The sequence below is a fragment of the Onychostoma macrolepis genome, chromosome 03 (assembly GCF_012432095.1).
Source record: "Onychostoma macrolepis isolate SWU-2019 chromosome 03, ASM1243209v1, whole genome shotgun sequence".
NCBI lineage: Eukaryota > Metazoa > Chordata > Actinopteri > Cypriniformes > Cyprinidae > Onychostoma > Onychostoma macrolepis.
The window spans coordinates 21,111,393-21,132,691 of NC_081157.1; the positions used below are offsets into that span (position 1 = coordinate 21,111,393).

At 37.6% G+C, this 21,299-nt stretch overlaps 2 long non-coding RNA genes across 7 annotated transcripts in view; both read left to right on the forward strand.

The window, feature by feature from the left end:
• The window catches only part of LOC131536924 (uncharacterized), a 33,652-nt gene extending 12,879 nt beyond the window's left edge, over window positions 1–20,773 (forward strand). The window contains exons 1-4 of one of the 2 annotated variants that reach the window (XR_009270142.1): window positions 17,501–17,901; window positions 19,039–19,116; window positions 19,204–19,291; window positions 19,856–20,773. This is a non-coding gene — a long non-coding RNA (uncharacterized LOC131536924). Of the gene's footprint in view, window positions 1–17,500; window positions 17,902–19,038; window positions 19,117–19,203; window positions 19,292–19,855 lie in introns of those variants that run through there. The other variant, XR_009270141.1, reaches the window with a different exon arrangement.
• On the forward strand, window positions 9,276–16,976 carry LOC131536923 (uncharacterized). Of its 5 annotated transcripts, none has more exons than XR_009270137.1 (4): window positions 9,276–14,285; window positions 14,671–14,709; window positions 14,891–15,170; window positions 16,040–16,976. It is a non-coding gene; the product is annotated as an uncharacterized LOC131536923 (long non-coding RNA). The 5 variants fall into 5 exon arrangements; XR_009270140.1 differs by having other exon boundaries at window positions 14,894–15,170; XR_009270139.1 differs by having other exon boundaries at window positions 9,276–12,752; window positions 12,929–14,709.
• Window positions 20,774–21,299: the final 526 nt, after the last annotated feature.

The window sequence follows — 21,299 nt, forward strand, 5'->3', positions numbered from 1 at the left end:
GACATAAAACATTACATAAAATTAATAAGGATAGAAAACCTTTGCCTCTATAAAGGTTAAAAAAATGCGCCTGTAAATCAATTTAAGGGGGCAAATGTTGTCCTTTAATAAAAAAGGTGTGACTGCGGTCTAAGTGGAAGAGAGGGGGTACGCCAGTGGTGTAGTCTAGTTTTTTGTAGTGAGCATTCTGGGATTTGTTTTTTGTTTGTTTTCCTCCCTCACCCGTCCCAAAGCGACACCCCATAAGCACCACTCACTAATGTGTACACAGTATGCATCTACATGTAACTGACAGCATTCTGAAAGACTGCTTATGCGATATCTTAAGTGTATATTTAATTCCATTTCTTAAATGTATATTTAAGAAATTTAATCATCTATGATAGATAAATAATTTATTTTGTTGTAAATATAACTTCTTGATTCTGGTACCTACCTCTGCTAAATATGTTTCTGATCTGCACAGCTTGATTTGCTTCACCTGAATGTCACACATCTTACTGGAGAACCATTTGAGTAGGCAATTCACTCTCCTCAACTTATAATCAGAGGGAAAAGTTGTTCACTATACCAAAGACCATTTCTGACCAAGGAAAACCCTGTTTAATTTTTCAAGGCAGTCAGATAAATTAAAGGTGTATTTCACCCAAAAATGTAAATTCTATCATCATTTACTCTCCTTCATGTTATTTCTAACCTTTATGATTTTCTTTCTTCCACGACAAAAAAGAAAATGTTTTCTGTCCACTGTAACATGGAAAAAGGAGTCATGGTTTGGAACATGTGTGTCATGGATTCACCAGGCTCTCCCGTCACACACACACACACACACACACACACACACACACACAGACACAGACACAGACACAGACACAGACACACACACACACACACACACACACACACACACACACACACACACACACACACACACACACACACACACACACACACACACACACAGAACTCTCTCTCACAAGCCTTCTGATTAGGGCTGTAGCTATCGAATATTTTAGTAATCAAGTATTCTACCGAAAATTCTATCGATTAATCGAGTAATCGGATAAGAAGAACTTTTTCTTTATTAAAGAGCAATACTAAATATACAAGAGAAAATAAGACATGTCTCTTAAAGTGAACAAGTAATTTGTTTCCTTTTTAGAAAAATTTACATTTTTATTGCTGAAATTGCATATATTAATAAAACTAAACCCATTTAGTGCATTTAACTGCCATATTACATTCAAAATACAAATATATAAAAATCAATTTCAAATTACTTTAAAAAAGGTAAACATAGTACAACCTAAAACTAAGACATTAATCAAAATAATAGTAATAAATAAATAATAATAAAACCTAAACATTGTGCAATTTAACTTTCAAGTTTCAGCCTAACTACAGCTTAGGCATGACATGAGCCTTTGTTGTCTTCTTAGAAGGCTTTGTGGCTTTTGTAAGAGGTAAAAATTAGTGGGCAGGAAGCTAACATGGAACAAAAACAAGAGTCCATACACAACATTTATTAACACATTTTTCAGCAACATAAATTTAAAGTTATTTGGAGAATAAACCCTCTTAAATGTCTCTCTGCATACTGGTGTGTGTGTAATCCTTTAAAGGAGCATGTGGTTGCAAACACAGTGCACTCTATGCAGTTACAGGGATGCACCGAAATGAAAATTCTGGGCCGAAACCGAGAATTCTGGATGTGCTTGGTCGAAAACGGAAACTGCTTTGTAATAATTATTTATTTTATTCAATAATATAAAGTAGTTTTGTAAGACTTTTTAATTTAACTCAATTTTAATGACACAGAATTTTAAAAACACAAGCCAATAAAATAACCACACTTTTATTGAAAGAAAATTGGACAGAAAATATATTAATATTAAATATCAATGTATTATTTTTTATTCAGTTCTATGCAACAGAATCAGACAAAACTGTTGTTGTTGTTGTTGTTTTTGACTAATTATCCAAATAATGTATAGTCCTGCAAACAGGGTTTTTTCTTTTCTTTCTCAAAATGCGGCGGAGGTGGTACCATCCTGATCATGTGCATTGAGCACACAATGTACCCACCCTTCAAGTGGATGAAACAAACACGTTTTACATAGTTTAGGTGTTATTATAATTATAGCTATGATTAAAGAAAATGACACTTATAAAGTTATGTTTTATAACTTTATGTTTTCTCTCATCTAATGTTTTATTGTTATTTATTCTGAAAATAGCCTTATGAAATGTTTTTTTTTATGTTTTACAAATTAAACGGGACTTTTAATTTGACGGGTTGCCGTGAATTCCTTTAAATTTCTGTGTGAATACGATATGACGCTAGTTTTACTCAAATGACACGGTGAAACGCTCATGAAGTGACTCTCAGAGCAGTTCTGGAGATGTTGTTAGTGTGTTTATGTCCTCATTGAGACGGCAGAAGCTGAAATCACCGCGAGCCTCACGCGCGCTTCAGTGTGTGTGTGTAAAACGCGCGTCGCTTCATACAGAGATATGATCGCGTAATATGAGTTAACGCTCGTCAGATCGCGTAAATCAGTGGGAAATGAATATAAATGATGATTCTGTGAACAGAAATGTCAAGTAAACGTGTAAGAATATAAAAACCCTGGCAAAGCTATTATTATCAGCGCATGTGAGCAGAGCATAGCGGGGAGCGGATCAGTGAAGGAGATTTGACCAGCGTTGCTCAGTACAGCTGTACTAAAGCATGTCACCGCTCAGTAACGCTACTGCAAACAGGAACAAGTATACTACATAGAAATTTCTTATCACGCGCTATTTGAGTGGGTTTAGCTTTTCCGGTGAGCATGATCGGTAAATGAGCAGAATGCACATTATACTATAATGATTATAGAGCGGAATATTGAACAGAGCATCACGTGGCTGGAGGAGAGTGAAACCTGAACACTGCTGTGCGGCGCGGGCGGCATATATTTTCGGCGGCCGAAAATTCAGTGCATCCCTAGTAAATAGACTAAAACGATTCTTCGAAGCACAAGAATTTGCCTCGATTATTTTTTTTGTATTCGAGTTACTCGAATTACTCGAGGAATCGTTTCAGCCCTACTTCTGATGACCATCAACTGCACTCATCAGCTCATCAGTCGGCTCGGCATTAAAGCATTGTTGAATTTTATTATTTTTGTGAGCTTTACTCTATTCACACGTAGGATTATTTTATTACAATTTTTCACTTCTGAAAAGTGAAAAGTTTATACATTGCATGTGACTGTTCAGATTTACTGCAGTGAATAAATGCCATTAAAAGATAATAAAAGATAAATAAAAGATTTAAAGTTCAGTGAGCTTTAAAATCAGCAATAAACAGTGATAGTTTATTGCTGATTTGAAAGCTTACTGAACTTTAAATAATTCGGATATCTACAGTTCTGCATATATACAACATAAAATTGTCCCTTCTCTATTAATTGTGGCCCCTCTTGTGCCCCCTAGTTTAAAAAAAATCCTAGAATCGCCCCTGCATTCAGCCAAAGTGGGCCAGCAATATTTTAACACCTTACAAGGAAAACTAATGATTTTTTAAATAGTTTTTTAAATTTTAATCCCTGTTACCTGCAGCAACACAAAAAGTACTGTCACAATAATGTTTGTTTACCTTTAGTGAGCAACCTTACAAGTTGGAAATGAAAATCTGAATGACAGAGGGGTGACTGCCTTTCACCACCTTCTTTGAATTGTGGCCACACCCACCACTGCCATATTGCATCAGCCAAAACCATTTAATTATTTAAAGAAACAGTGTCCCTTTAAAACAAGATAATTAAATTTGCTCAATGGAGTATACCCTTTCAGCACAGTGCAATCAAACTTAAATGGCCCACTTTACCTGCAATCACCCTACTTAATATGTAAAGAGTTGCTTATTCTTTATAAACATCATAAAACCCTGTGGCAAAAAAAAAAAAAAAAAAATTCTGTATGTAATTTTACCAGAAATAAAACTTTCAGTGGAAGAAACGACACCACTATTCAATGGTCAAAGCTCTGTCCGTCCATGGTGAAGACCAAGTTGTTTTCTTCACTGAGGCAAGGTGAGACATATTAATTGTGAATTACCCTGGTTTTTATTTGCACGCTGAAATGTGATAGTGAATATCCTTTTTTTCCCTTGTCTTTTGAGGAAAATGTCCTATAAATTTAGTTTTGTCCATTTTCCTATGGCTAAAATGCCATATAATTTTAATAAAGAACAATATAATCTAAACTAAATGTAAAAATGGCTTTTAAAACAGTGCATGCATTTAACCATTATAGTTTTTAGAAAGAAAATCTAATTCGGCAAAAATCAGTATCGGCTGGTCACACTCATAGATACATAGATGCCTCATGTTACGACCCATGGCTCAAGGGAAGCAACAAACAGAGGACACACGCTAAACCAAAATGTTGACTCAAAATATAATTTATTTAAGGACTGAAACCACATAGAAAAATAAAGAAACTATAAAGAAACAATCATGAATTGGAAAACGTCAGTAATGTCAGGGTGTAATGTAAGATGCATGAATGTAAGGGAATGTAGTGTGCTGCAGTGTTGAAGGTGCCAAAACAAAAGCCAACCAAACCAAAAGTCCAAAACCAAAGTCAGCTCTCAGACCCAAGCGGAGGCCTCTTTTAACAAAGCATCTAATAACAAACCGGTGTTTCAAACGACTGCCAATCAAGGTAATTTATGGACTCAGCGGCAGTTCCATGAAAAGACGACAGGGTCGCCACACCCTCCCCATACGACAGGGACTCCCACAAGATCCCTGTAACGGAATATCAAAACAAATCAGCCAAACAGCATACATGAATCAGAACCAAGGACAGCTCCTACAAAAACACCAAAAGAAAACATCCAAATTAGCACAAAATCATGGCTACATTATACGTCCGGAGCGCGAGACAGCGCATCGGCTACCACATTGTCCAAACCTCGGACGTGACGGATATCCAGGCAGAAGGACTGTAAAAACAGAGACCAACGGATCAGCCGCTGATTCGGACACTGTAAAGAATTCAGAAAAGTCAATGGATTATGATCCGTGTATATCACAATAGGGGCACTTGAGTTTAGATACACGGCAAAATGCTGTAATGCCCAAATAAGGGCCAACGCCTTTTCAACCACAGAATAATGACACTGATAGGAAGTAAACTTTCTTGAAAAAAAACTAACTGGATGATCTACTCCATCATCATCACACTGCTGAAGGACCGCTCCAGCTCCAACGTTGCTGGCATCAACGTGTAGCGTAAAGGACTTATCAAAGGACGGAGCCCGAAGCACAGGCTCCGAACACAGCAGAGACTTAACATTTTTAAAAGCCGCCTCACAACTAGGAGACCAAATAAACTTTACCTTGCCCTTCAACAGATCTGTGAGTGGTGCGACTACAGTAGAGAAATTACGACAAAAAGATCGGTAGTACCCTACCAATCCCAAGAACCGCATAAGTTCTTTCTTGGTTGTGGGAAAAGGAAAGTTCTGGATAGCTTGGACCTTTGCATGCACTGGTCGCACTTCCCACTCCCCACTACCTTCCCAAGATAAGTCACCGACGCCTTGGCAAACTCACATTTTCCCAAGTTCACCGTAAGCTGAGCTTCAGACAAGCGTTCTAACACGGAACGTAACTGCTTTTAAGTGAGACGCCCAGCTGTCACTAAAGACAACCAAGTCATCCAAGTAAACAGCACACCCCTCGAGACCGGACACCACTCGGTTCATAAGGCGCTGAAACGTCGCTGGAGCATTCCGCAGGCCGAAACTCATGACCTGGTAGGAGTATAGCCCAGACGGAATAACAAAAGATGATATTTCTTGTGCTCGCTTGGTAAGAGGCACTTGCCAATAGCCCTTCAGCAAGTCAAACTTGCTGACGAACTTGGCAGAACCAACCTGATCTACACAATCTTCTATACGAGGTAAAGGAAAGCAATCTGGTTTAGTTAAATTATTTACTTTACGGAAATCTGTACAGAATCGAACGCTACCATCTGCCTTCCCTACTAAAAGGCACGGGGAGGCCCAATCGGAAGACGAAGGCACCGCAATATTATGGTCCTGCATGTTCCTAATTTCTCTTTCCATTAATTCCCGTTTCTCCGGTGAAACACGAAAAAAAACGTTTAACTGGCTTTGCATCCCCCACATCAATATCGTGTTCAACCCAATCAGTACGAGAGGGCACATCACCAAACAATTCAGGAAAACTACGTAATAATTCACATAGCTCCTGACCCCTTTCAGAAGGCAGATGACGAAGAGTGAATTCTAAATTCTGTAATGACTGTAAGTTTTGTAACCGACCACGAAACACGCAATCATCCGGCGAGAGGGTCTCCTCTTCCTCTCCCACTAAACTCGCACTACCCCTACCCACAGAAACAACAGAAAGGGCGGGATGCGAAGATATTAACTCTCCAAAAGGCTTCCTTTCGACTTCATAATAAGGTTTTAATATATTTACATGACAACGTTTAACAGATTTTCTTCGTGATGGCATTATAACTTCATAATTTGTGTCACTCAATTTACGCTGTACTACGAAAGGACCATCAAATTTAGCCTCAAAAGGAGAAGATACAATAGGTCGTAAAACAAGCACTTGATCGCCTGGATTAAAAATTCGCTGCTCAACTGTGCGGTCGTATAATCGTTTCATATTCCCCTGATGTTTCTTAAGATTCTCCTTAGCTCGCTCCCTCACTTGGAGAAGTCGGTTCTTAAAACCCAAAACATACGACGCCAAGTTTTTAGGAGGTTTGGCAACTCTACCAGCCTCCTGAAATGTGGACAATAACCCACGCACTTTATGGTCAAGACCAAGTCATTAGGGCTAAAACCCATACTTTCCTGCACCACTTCACGTGCTGCTAGCATCATCCATGGCAAACCCTCCTCCCAGTCCCTATCCAGCTGCACACAGTACGCCCGGTAGTGACTTTAACGACTGGTGGAATCTCTAAAGCACCTTGGCTTTGAGCGTGATACGCGTAGACTGATTGTGTTTGATGCGTAACTGTTTCATCACTTGCTGGAAAAAGTGGGAAGTAAGGTTAGAGCCTTGGTCGCTTTGAATGATCTTTGGAATTCCAAAGACTGACATAAATTGGGTTAAAGCTTTGACAATAGAACGAGAAGTAATACTGCGCAATGGATATGCCGCAGGGAAACGTGTATTTAGGCACATAACCGTAAACAAATAAATACTCCCAGTCCTGGAACGAGGTAGTGGCCCTACGCAATCCACAATGAGATGTTCAAAAGGTTCACCAGTAGCTTCAATTGGTCGCAAAGGGAAAGGTTTCAACACCTGATTCGGTTTGCTGGTTAGTTGGCAGGTCTTACAACTTTTAATATAAGCAGAAATGTCTCGCTCAAACGCTGCCAAAAGATATCGCAACAAGCGATCGTAAGTTTTACGCACCCCTTGATGGCCTAATTGATCATGCGCAATTTCAATCATCATTGACCGATACTTAGCAGGAACGACCACTTGGAACACCGGGTCCCCAACAAAATCATCCTTGTGAGGAATATATTTCCTTAACAATACCCCATCGTGAACAAGATAGCCACGAGCCACGTTATCCACTTCCATAGGAGAAACAACACTTTGAAACAAGTCATCCAAAGAAGAGTCACTGCGCTGTTCCTTCCCCAATTCCACTGCAGAGACAGGAAAAGACAAGGCAGACAAATCAGGCATTGACACATTAGTACACATTCCAGATTGGCCATCCTTTTGAGTACGCGTCTTTTCACCACACAATTCAGCATTTTCATATTTCCTTGCCCGAGTCACAACACGCACAGAATCCTGGCCCAAAAGATCCAACTCCTTAGTGGTTGTAATTTTAGAATTAACAATAGGAAACCCTGAACTATTAGCCCACACACGCTCACCTACTAATCCATTTCCCAGAATCAAATGAATTCCGTCCACTGGCAAAGCAGGTCGTACTCCCACTAACACCTGTCCTTGAACCAAATCAGACTGGATCTCTACCTTATGGAGTGGCACAGACAAAGTATTTAATCCTATTCCCCGAATTAATACATTCTCCCCAATATAGGAGTGCGAGGAAAAAGGCAAAACGGATTCCAAGATGAACGAATCTATTGCTTCAGTGTCCCTTAATAGGGACCTCTTTCCCTCCAACAAGAGACACAAACCCTTCAGTAACAAAAGGAGTGTAAGAAGAAATAAAATCAACAGGTTCTTCCTTCTCCATAGATTGACTTTTCCCAACCTGCACTGGTGCCACGAGAACTGTGGGCTTCACGTGTGAACCCTGTGCAAGACGTTTAGATTTATTTTTAAGAACAAAACAGTCTGCCTTCCAATGTCCTCTCTCATGACAATAATTACATATTTTATCTCGATCAAACTTCCCCATAAAAACATGACTGCCTTTAGGCGAAGACCTTACAGGCACAGCACCCTGCATCTCATGAGCACGCCAATCAGAAAAAACAGTTTTGTGCGTCAATACAAAATCGTCTGCCAATGCAGCCGCTTCCTCGGGCGTGTCAACGTTATGCTCACAAATGTATGTCGCAACTCGACCAGGAACTGAATTTTTAAGTTGCTCTAAAATCATTAAGTGACTTAAATCATCTAGTGCTTTAACACCTACTGCTGTGCACCAACGATTAAAGTGTTTTCTAAGGTCACGCACAAATTCCAGATGAGACTGCCACTCTTCTTTCTTCTGTAATCGAAAACGCTGTCTATATGCTTCAGGAACACTCATATAATTTTAAAACTGCAGTTTTAACTCTGTCATAATCCTTACAATCGTCAAGTGACAAAGAAGAAAAAGCAACTTGCGCTTTCCCAATCAAAACACACTGTAACAGCGCAACACGATTCTCATCTGACCAGTTTCTTAATTCTGCCACACGTTCAAAAAGAGTGAAAAAAGTGTCAGGATCTTCTTCATTAAATTTCGGAACAAGTTTTAAACTTGAAACGAGTGAAAAAGACATACCTTGTTCTTCCGCAGTTAGAAAATTTACCCTCCTTCATCACATTCAATTTGAGAGCTTCTAATTCCAACTTTGCCTTTTCCAACTCGATTTTACCCTGTTCAGAACGATGTTTCAATCTCTCATGCTCCATCTGTAAAAGCAATAATTCCTTTTGTTGTTCAAATGACAGATTAGTCTGCAAGGAAGATACAACCGATCCAGACTCTTCCATTTTCAAAATACCTTTTCAATCAAATTTGTCCTTAAAATTACTTTAATATTTTCTTTGAGTCTCTTATCAGAAATTACGATTTCATACCTATCCGCAATTTTTAATAATTGTTCTTTTGTGCATTTTTCCAAAAGATTACAAGAAGGCGAATTAAAGAAATCAACATCAGCCATGAAAACAATCGCCAAAAATCAATTATAATGTGCAATTAAATAACGAGAATTTTCCCTCTACCTATATTCCAACAACTACCTACCTCAACCCTAGTCTTCATGCGATTATTTGTGGGGGGTACTTACGCACTGTAGCCCGCTGGGTGAAAAACGCAACTGGTAACACCAGCGACGCCTTCAACACCACGGATGTGCTCCCGAGATAAATACTACTACCCACGTTCACCGCAACACTACAGAAAAACAACAAACTCGACACATCTCAAAAGAAACGTGCCGCTATGCCTAACAGGGAAAATCTCCTTCAAACAACATTGCACAACATAATTACTCACCACCTGGCGACATTCCATGGCGACTAATTTACTTTGGCACAAACTAACTCACGTGTGTCTCAAATTATCAAACAATACTCAAAACCAAACGCGCTTAACAAAATAATTTAAACAAACGGACGAGCCCCCAATTTGTTACGACCCATGGCTCAAGGGAAGCAACAAACAGAGGACACACGCGAAACCAAAATGTTGACTCAAAATATAATTTATTTAAGGACTGAAACCACATAGAAAAATAAAGAAACTATAAAGAAACAATCATGAATTGGAAAACGTCAGTAATGTCAGGGTGTAATGTAAGATGCATGAATGTAAGGGAATGTAGTGTGCTGCAGTGTTGAAGGTGCCAAAACAAAAGCCAACCAAACCAAAAGTCCAAAACCAAAGTCAGCTCTCAGACCCAAGCGGAGGCCTCTTTTAACAAAGCATCTAATAACAAACCGGTGTTTCAAACGACTGCCAATCAAGGTAATTTGCGGACTCAGCGGCAGTTCCATGAAAAGACGACAGGGGTCGTCACACTCATTAGCGACTGTTTCTATGGGCCGCTATACGTAAGCCATTGTAATGGTCAGCTTGATGTTATTCACCATAGTAATCACTGAATATTCGAAAGATGCCACAATCCTGCAAAGCCGATGGTCTGCAAACCCAACGACTCTGTGCGAATCTACAGTATGGTGAATGACGTCAAGTTGACCGTTCCAAGATGGCGGCCGCATCTACATGCCTGGAGCGGCCGAATGGGGAATCTGTATTTGTATAATAGCTCATATGTATATGTACATATATATGAATCGATCAGGTTCGATTTTCTGCGTTTTCGCATCTGTAAGCATGCATTTGATAGGAAAGGATGAGGAATACGAAAAAAACTGAAAAACGCACGCGAAAAGTTCGGACTCAGTGTGCAATGACCTTAAAGATTATCTTATCAGATTTTCCTGTGGTGTGTTAAAGAGTGACTGAATCTGCTCGGAAGAATGTCGGAGGCGCCCCGATCGCGAATCGTAAATATTCAATGCTGAATATATGCGATCAGAAATCCTGATGTGTGGGGGGAACATCACGGCACACCACACACTATAGGAGCAAAACTGTTAAATCTAGGATTTTTTGTCCTTGTGTTTGTGGTCTCTCACATTTTGAAGATCTTATAAGATTTTAAAAATCTTTTAGTGTGTACCCAGCATTAGCTGGTATAGGCCATTAGATCATCAGCCTGTCAACTTGAAGATAATGAAGCATCTCTCCACTGTTACATTTTAGATGGGTACTACTGTTTCATGAAATCACTGAAACATCTTGCTTTGTGTGCTCTCAGGTGAGAATGCACCTCTCAGAAACCCTTATGGGGATGTTTTATGTAATTTATTACCTGCAGGTAAACATTCCCTCACTTAGAATAATCCACATTCATGAAGATAAGAACAAATACTATTATGCTTTTTTACACCTTCAATTTCCTTTAGAGCATAATGTTGCTGTTTGTGCTTGAATAGAAGTCATTCATTCATTCATTGTGCTTGAAAAGAAGTAACAGAGCACACTGTCTACTCCAAAATGATTTATTCTCTGTATCTGTTTCTGAACTACATCGATTGTAGTCCTGAGTTTTCTTCTGGGAATGTACGTCACAACATTCCAAATTCAAATAATTCCTGTCCGTGTTAATGATAGTAAATGATTTTGACTAGAACTTAATGGATTATACCACTGCCGTTACATTATTTATGCTGTTCTACTTGAACCTCTTAAAGGGATAGTTCACCCAAAAATGAAAATTCTGTCATTTACTTTTTTGTGTGGGAAACAAAAAATTATGATTTTAAGATACTAACCAAACAGTTTTGGTTACAATGGGAGAAAAAAAGAGGCAGTAAAGGCTATGTTACACAGTAGTCATCAAGAACAATAGTCATTCAGGGCATGAGCATGATTGTTTACATTCTGAGAATTGAATATGTAATTAATAATATGTGGAGATAAAATTAGATACATTATTATTTATTATTTCTACCTATACTCTAAAACTCAGTGATTTCTAAAATATCAACCAAGTTTGGATATGGATAGATTTAAATAGTAACATTTAAATGTAGCCCTCTTGGTGGTGATAAAACCAACAGTTTAGGGGCCCTTTCTGCTAATATACACACCCATATTAAAAACCTGTCCAGTGGGATTTAAGGGAAATTAAAAGGCCAGTAAATTAGTGACAAACCATATCCAAACCAATCAGTACCAACAAAGGCACTGGCAGTGATGATATGTCACAGTAGACAATTCATGTTACCCTTTATTTATTATTACTTGTGGGTTGTTTTAACAGAACACTGGTTGCTTTGTTTGATTCAGCCCCAAAATATGATAATGTTGCACAATAATGTTGTGAAACTTCCCTTCATACTGGGAATAATGACTAACTGAAATCTGTCCTCTCACTTTGTCATCTGGTGAAAGCCTGTGTTAAACACTCTTCACCTGCTGCTTGTCCTAAAGCCCTAAACACACTGCACGATTTTCGGGAGTTGTGAAATCCTGTCCTAAAGGTTTATGACTGGTCTAATGAAGACCTGTGCTGGCCTCATTGGTTCACCAGCCCTGTTTAGAATTCATGTTTTTAGAGTTATATATTGTTAGTTGTTATACTTTGTCTGCACTTAAACTTAAGCTCAGTTTCTCCTTATTTTGCTTATTTAGACTTTGTAAAGAAAACTGTTCTAAGCGCTGTTTAAATTAGTTTTTACATTATGGATTTTATATATTATGAAGTTGCCAGATATTTAAAGAAATCTCAGTATATAAAGTATCAAAAGTTGTATGAATGCAAAACTGATTTCTGTAAGGAAATTGGCTGTATGGCATGTTTGTTTTTTGCTTGTGTGTTTTGCATCATCTGACTTATCACACACAGCCTCAGTGTTACATGCTTTGAACAAATAAAGTTTAATTATCTAAATCCATTTTGCTGCATTTATTTACATTGCACTGGAGCAGGGGTGTCAAACTCAGTTCCTGGAGGGCCGGAGCCCTGCAGAGTTTAGGTGCAACCCCAGATAAACACACCTGATCCAGCTAATCAGTTCCTTCAGGCTTATTTGAAAACTACATGGTTTGTGTGTTGGAGTAGGGTTGGCACAAAACTCTGCAGGGCTGCGGACCTCCAGGAACTGAGTTTGAAGCCCCTGCACTAAAAAAATGATTCGGTCTAAATTTACATTTTATGTAATTCAATTGCATAACAATTTTCCATCCATTTAAATTACATAGTTTTAACATAAACAAATCAATAAACTTAATGTGATTCATATCCATCAGTCATACGTGAATGAAACGGGTAAGATTTATGTAATAATTCACAAAAAAGTCCCCACACTGCTCAGTGTTCATGTGTTTCCACACTACACACTGTAAAAACTAAAGGTGCCTCAAATATCCCTTTGAGTACTCGAGGAACTTCAAAATGTAATTTAAGTGCCTCAAAGCTCTTTTTTTCATAACGGGTTCCTGGAGGAACCATTTCATTCTTTGCAGTTCTTGCAAGAACTTATGGGATCCTTGAAGCACTTTGTTTCCAGTTCTGAGGTTCTGGAGTCACCCTTTCATTACACAGAGACCTCAAAGTGCTCTGGAGGTTCCTGGAGGAACTCAAATTTTTTAAAAGGGTTTTTGTAAGATCTGTTAACGTTGAAATGGTTCCTGGAAGATCTGACTTGTATAAGCCAGCATCTGGAGGAACCCAGAGATTCATGTGACAGAAATGAAATAGGACTGATTATTATTATTGTTGTTATTATTATTATTATTATTTACTTTTTTGGAATGGTATGGAACGTAATCACTTTTGTGGCACTTGGCATGTGAAAACAAAAAACTTGGGCATGATTAGAAAAGACTAAATAGTCTTACAAATTGTCAAAAAAAGGGACATGCAAAATCTACAAATCAGCCACGTATATCTAAAAATTATGTCTGAAAACACTGTTTTCAGCAATAGGGAATATACACACAAGGCCATACAGGCAGTGGCTACACCATGGTATTACAGATTATTTTCTTTATTTCTTTCTGTCAGATTGCACTTTTATGCCTCCATTTGTTGGATTTTAAATACCTTTGTTGTATAACTTAAATACTGCAATAACTGAAAAATAGTTTTTAGTTTAGAAAGAAATGTAAAATTATTTGAAGGTAGATATTGTTTTCCCTGAAACTTTAAAGCAAACATTAAAAATATTATTGAACTAAATATGGCTCAACACATTTGATTAAAAATACACTAATTATAACAATCAGTACAAGTGTAATATTTATATTTTTATTTCCCTAATGAAATAACTTTCAATTATTCAGAAATAATTGTTTAACAATTAATATAATAAAAGTATGCTGTTGTCAGGAAGAAGAAAATGTCCTCGCGCACCTGCTGTCTGCTCGCGCGCGCACATGCAAGTGCGATTTCAAATACAAAGTATCATTAACGGTTCCTCTCCTCAAAGAAACAACCACAGCGCAGGACTGTCTAACAAAAGGTGAGTAAATTCTCCAAAATAAATATACAGATTTACTATTTGTACACAAATTTCTGTACTGACACGCTTAACTGTATGTTTTTATATTTAAATGTTTGTTGTATACCATTTTAACCGCTAATTTAATAGCCGCGATGCTAGCTATCATAATGAACTTAGTGGGGCGAAATGGAGAGTATTAAATCACAAACGGCGATTTTTAGTCAGCTTTGTTCATTATGTTCACTTTTAGTCATTGTAACTGTCTTCTTTTCTGAACTAATTTGTTGTCGTTTACGTTTGTTAATCGTTACCCATCCATATTACATGTAGACTATCTAATAGCTTATTTTTCGATTCATTTAACTTACAGAAAAAAACTGTTTTTGTCCTTTTCTCTCCTCAGAACCTATACATTTAACAGGGTTCACTGAGCAGCACTAATGTAAGTAGACCTATTTTTTTTTTTTTTTTTACTTTGAAATAACTGAAAGTGTTTCAGAGTGAGGCCTAACGTTAATCCAAAATTATATATGAATCCAGTCTTATATACAATATTAATGTTACACTGAATTGAATTAAAGAGTTTATAATTTATCCATGTTTTCTTTTGTTTGTTTTTTTAGCAGTTAATGAAGACGTATGTTTCATGAATATGGCTCTGTAGTGGACTGCTGGAGCTGCTGATGTCTGTTGCTGGCTGACAATAAAGTGATCTCTTTGGACTTAGCTCATCTTTTGAAGGTGTGTAAATAACAACAATTGAGGAGAAACATCAGAAACCGATCTAAAACATTCAATTACTTATAGTTTATATGTTTTATTTTTTTCCACTTTTATATTCTTCTGAGAAATCCGAGCCTTGCTCCTGATCCTGCTGTGCTGGACGGTATATGATTAATTGAGGTAAGTCTGAGTTTGTGCATTTTGAGGTTTACACACACACTATATATATATATATACACACACACACACACACACACAGGTGCATCAAAAAAAAAAAATTAGGATATCGTGAAAGTGTTTTTTTGTAACTTATTTCAAAAAGTGAAACTTTCATATATTCTAGATTCATTACATGTAAAGTAAAGTAAAACATTTCAAAAGTTTTTGTTTGTTTGTTTTAATTTTGATGATTAGAGCTTACAGCTCAAGTCAAAAATCCAGTATTGGATTGCTGCAGTTAAAGCTATTTCTATTCAAATCATCAATCTTATTGTCTCTAGCAAAACAAATCATTACAGCTCCAAGTGAACCATGTTCGACAGCTCACCAAACTATTGTTCAGGCTTTAATGTGTGTTGCTGCAGACACACGGAATTTGTACTGTAGGGATGGTCATTTAATTCAACTCAAATGTAAATATTTTTGGCTTTTGTGATCTGTAAACTGTAATCACCAAGATTAAAACAAAAAAAATATTTTTTTGAAATGTTTTACTTTACATGTAATGAATCTAGAATATCTGAAAGTTTCACTTTTTGAAACAAGTTACAGAAAACTTTTTCACGATATTCAAATTTTTGAGATGCACCTGTGTATATATACATACACACGAACACATACATACATAAATACATTCAAATATACATACACTGTGTGTTATTGCAATAGATATTGCATTGAACTAGTCCACAACCATTAATCAGTACACCAATATAACAAAATACTCATTTTTAAGATACTCTGAATAAAACCATGTGCTAAATGAATAAATGTCAATATTTTGTTATTAAATTTTATGTAAATCCCTCCTTTTTCAACGAACTACACAGAATCTTACACTAACTGTGGTAATGGAGACCCATTTGGTGAGAGCAGCACTGCAGATTTTCCTGATGGTGAGGAGCTACTTGCTGACGAACCTACCAACATGATTTCACCTTATAAGTGCCTTTGTTCTATTCAACATTATACAGAAAAGCTGTTAAACGTACAGCAAAGTGTACTATTTTTCTGCTGCTATTTGTTGGGTATTCAGGAGGAGATCATCAAGCTACCTACAGCTGTCTTGAGGCTTATCAATTTCTTAACTTTCTGTGTGAATTTTCCCAATATGTGACCTCTATTTAGAACAAGAAAGAATGTTATTGACTGCGATGTACATTACATTTGCTCATTTGAATTGTACTATTTTTGAGGTATGATTGTTTTAAAGTTCTAAGATATTTGAGTCACATTTATTTGGGAACAAATATTAAAGAACTGAAATTGAGAAATGGTGCCTCGAAGCACCAAGGTGGTTCCTGACCATTCTTAATTAAAGGGTTCCTCCAGGAACCGTTAAAAGTTCCTCAGAGAACCACCCCTTTTTAAAGGGTGCCTAGAGGCTCTACAGAGGGTTCCGCCACAGTGGCAAAGTGAAGAACCCCAAAAGGTGCCTCCAGGAACCTTTAGTTTTTACAGTGAGAGTGTTCAAATAGCATTGAAGCAGTGTTGAGTTAAGAAGATAATTATGTGATGATTGATCAGTAATGATGGACACCTGCTGTTATCAAGAAGAATCACCAAAGGAAAGAGAAACACAAGAACTACAACTGACTTCAGCCACAGCCGAAGATGAAATCAACTGATATAAAAGACATTAAATCTCTCAAAATCAGATTAAACAACTCCACAAACAACATCAGATGGACTTTATTTCTGTCAGACTTCTAGAGAAGCTCTTGTTGAGAATTAACAAAGGTTTAGATGCTTTATTGTTTTGTTTGAAATCACCATCAAAGAGACCAGTGTTTCTTTTTGTTGGGCTCTTGACCCTCGACATTTTGGTGTTAATATTATGCTGGTTGCTTTAATTGTGTGTTCATATAAAACGCACTTAGCTTAGCCAGCAAAGCCAAAAAAAAAAAAAAAGAGTTGTGGTCAGATGATCCATTGATCTCATTTCAAGTCCAATATCTGATTATATGGGTGTTGCATCACTTTCGATTTTTATTTTTTTATATATATATCTTCAGGTTTAGTAGTATTGTAAAATCAGATAATTTGAATAAGAGACAAGCGAATGACGGAGAAGATCATGTTTTGTCTATCATGGCTGAGGCAGCAAGTGCATCGCTTTCATCAACTTACAGGTTATAACGTTTAATGTAGCTGGGCACTTAGTTTTTCTTGTTTAATACGCTTAGCCCAAATGTTATATAAACGATGAAGCGCTATATTTAAAACGTACAAAAGTATAGGCTACAACTAGACAGTAAATGCTCTTCTCCTCTCTTCAAACACACAAAAACATTAGCCTTTACACACACAGTGTTTGAGTAAAGAAAACGTTGTACTTTTTCAAACATCAGTTGTTTATTGCATTGTGAACAAGCTGAGATCTGTCTCCAGGCTGCGCGCGGCGTGTCAATCTGATTGGGGCAGGATGAAGTTTCCGGCGAGGTTTCGCTGACGGTTTGAGGACCGTGGTGTTTAGTTGACAAGCTCACTGTGATATTTTCTTTCACGTGACTGGGAAGAATTATACACCATTCAACGTCTCGATCTGCCTGATCCCGCCCCCTTCGCGGACACTGCTGCACCGACCGACTGACTGACTTTGGGACTTTTTCTGCTGCCTAAGTTCATAAAGAGTAACTGAACAAGTTGATCGCAACACCTAAGACTAATGATATGGAAACCAACATCAGAGGTGAGAAATATGGTTTAAACTTAAGAAAACGTTCGTAAACCGGAATCATGTTTATGAACACCGGCGCGTGTGCCGCTCATCATCTCGTATCACTGTTTAACCTGTCCTGTTTTGTACTTGAAGAATCAATTTACACTGCTCCGACAGACGCAGACAGAAATCGTGTCGGTTTTTGAGCTTTTTTTCGCCGATTGAACGTGCTGATTTTGGGATGTCTGAGCGCCCGGCGCGCTGGTTTGCGCAGGCTCGAGGGTCTTGGTGTGGTGTAATTGGCCTAAAGACAGTAACGTTATTAACTTAAGTTATTATTCTACTGTAAGTATCTCGGTGTTGATGTGAGTAAATGCAAAATAACATCGAAATAGTTGCAGTTTGTGGATATTAGTGAGAAACTTGAGCTACCTGTTATCGGAAATTCAAATTTACATCCTGGCTTATTGGTCTAGTTTATAGTTCGGTCTGTCTTTAAAGATGTTTAATAGCAAAGCGATCGCCTGGCTCGCCTGTGTAACGGAAGCCGGCTAGTAGTCTAAGCGGTGTGCATAATCTCACGCTGCCTCAGCCAGCACTGACAGACGCGCGCCTTGCGGGAACAGCGCGCCTGAATGCAACCTGAATGGCTGCCTCTCAGCTCCTTTGAAAGTAAAGTAACTAAAGCATGCTCGAAAAGTCGCAAAACATTGCTGAACGACGTTTTCTAATACAGCCAAATTCAAATTAAAACTGTTTTCATTTAGGCCATTTCTTTTTTCTTTTTTTCTGTTGTCAGACAACGAGATGAATATGAAATAGTGACTGAAACGCGGCCCATTAGACTGCATAACCGGCTGCTTTCTCTTCCAAGCTGTTAATCTGCACTAAAATCCTGATTTATAATGGAGACGTCGAATGACAAAATCACATACATAAGATAAAGACAATGGCTGTGCTGTATATATCGACTACATATAAAATGGTCATTTTTTCTATTTTAACTGAAAGCTATGCTCCTCTTTTCTTTTGGAAAAAAATGTCGCTAAAAGGTGTATAAAACGACACTAAATCTAACGACAAGGTCGCTAAATTGGCAACATTGAGCAGAACCGGAGGGATTCCACCTAGGCTACAGAGAAATATTGTGATTTTATCTTATCGCAGGTGGGATATTTGAGGGCCTGTTGAGGCATCTGAGAAGGGTCTGGAGACTGCTGCGCTGCCGTGGACCTGATGAGACTGGTATGTATCATCAAGTGTTACTTATTCATAATAAACACCATGTAACACTGTGGCAAAAAACAATTTCTGTATGTAATGTTTTACCAGAAATAAAATTTTCAGTGGAAGAAACATCACCACTATTCAGAGGCCAAAGCTCTGTCCGTCCGTGGTGAGACTGGCTTTCTGCACTGAGGTGAGACAAATTAACTATTAAACAGTATTTGAAAACCTAAGCTCATGAAAAATAGCATAATAAATGCTACCTACTTTGTGTGTGTGTGTGTGTGTGTGTGTGTGTGTGTTTTAAAGCAACATTATGCATTGGATTTATCATCTCTTCAAGTATAAATAATAGCATGTTCATGTTGTGGCTCAAGTAGATTAATCATACATTTTTTCTATAATTAACCCGCCGGTAAAAATGTGGAGTTTACCAGCATTCAACTCGGTGTGTCAGTCCTCAACATGTTACTGGATTATTTGAATCAATTATTTCTACATTTTCTTTTTTCTATAGTAAAAACATTGTTAGTGTATTGTTAGACAGCAGTATACCATTTTCATCAACAGTGAGTTCAAATTGTTTATAGTCATGTAGTTTTTGTCTTCATTATTGTTGAGTAAATAAAAAAAAAACACCTTCAATATTTTTTTGCAAGTGTAGTAATTAATAAATAATCTATAAATGAACTATTAATAATGTAACTAAGACATACATGCTTATACCTCATGAGGTCTCCACATCTTTCCTATGTAGATGATAATTATTGACGAATGGATGAGCAGCCAAACAACAGAATTCTTGGACCAACATTTAAAGCATTTAAAAGACTGGCAAGATTGATCTACTTCCCTCAAGCTGTCTCCAAAGAGGCACTGTTACTGAATTATGCTGACCGCACATGATGCGGTCACTACTGCTTAGTGCCTGTGTATTCTCAGCAGACCAAACCCTGTCCTCTTTGGAGTCGTTGGATGTATGGATTCAGACCTCAGGAAATGTGACCACCTCATTTGCCAACCACCAAAGACAGTGTACTTTTCTTGCATCAGGTCAAATAGGTCAAATAGTTGTATGAGCTCAAGTGCACAAAACAGACCTAATTTTGTTTAGGTCCATTTAAAGCCCTATTCGGACAGGATTAGTTTTACACGGAGAGGTAAGGTAAAGTAATTATTACCAGAGCTTCTCAGTGATTTTAGTCCCATCCGAATGGGTAATCTCAGTAATCATTATGGTCAGTGTCAGTAAAGATTATGGTGACTTTTACCTTTTAAAAAGGTCCAGAAAAATGACCTCAGGTAATGCTAATCCTGTGCAGAAAGACCAGTTGTAAACAAGCACGTAAATATTCCATAATTTCCTGGCATGAAACTTCTGTTAGCTTTAGGTAAGGGCCTAATAACAGAATCCAGTCAGAACTGAATTAATTTAATTTATATATTGTTTGACCAGACCTAACTAACATAAGCAACACATTATAAATATATAATAAGAAACTTAGTATGCACAGGAAGCCATTTGGCATGTAGCCTCGACAGGGAGGTGCTTAAATCGAGTCACCCCTCCCAATTCTGGTAGTTTTACTAAGCTTTCTTATCCCGTGCGAATTGGCCATTAATATTACAGACGTCTTGTGGTAAAATTACATTACTCCATCTACTCCTGAAAAAGTAATCCTGTCCACATAGGATATATATATATATATATATATAATATGGGATGCTTTTTGTGCTTGACACTTTTTTTATTGGTCATTTTGTGTTTCAAAAAGGTCTAAGGTTAAGAATAGGCTACGCTAGAAGTAGCTTACTTGCATGTAAAATGTTTAACAACATTACAATAGTGAAAGAAGAATTCCCTTATTGATCACATCTCAGTTGCGTGTTTTCTTGCACGGCTGGATGTTGGACCGATGAAAAATAATAGTTTGCATTCGCCAAAGCTGGTTCGAAGTCAAAACACGGACGGTGAAGGTAATTTGCTTTAGCACGAGCGCTGCTTGCTGTGAAGCGGGAGCGACAGTTATGCTCACAATTTGTGATGGAAGTGTTACTGTAATGGCAAATGTAAGTATTGTTTTTGCAAATAAAAATCATATTTATTGTATATATGACTGTAAGTTGTTTTTAAATAAATCTGCTGTTAAAGTGTGATCCGTTTAGGTTCAGTATGAAATGCTTGAATGTGTAGCCATATC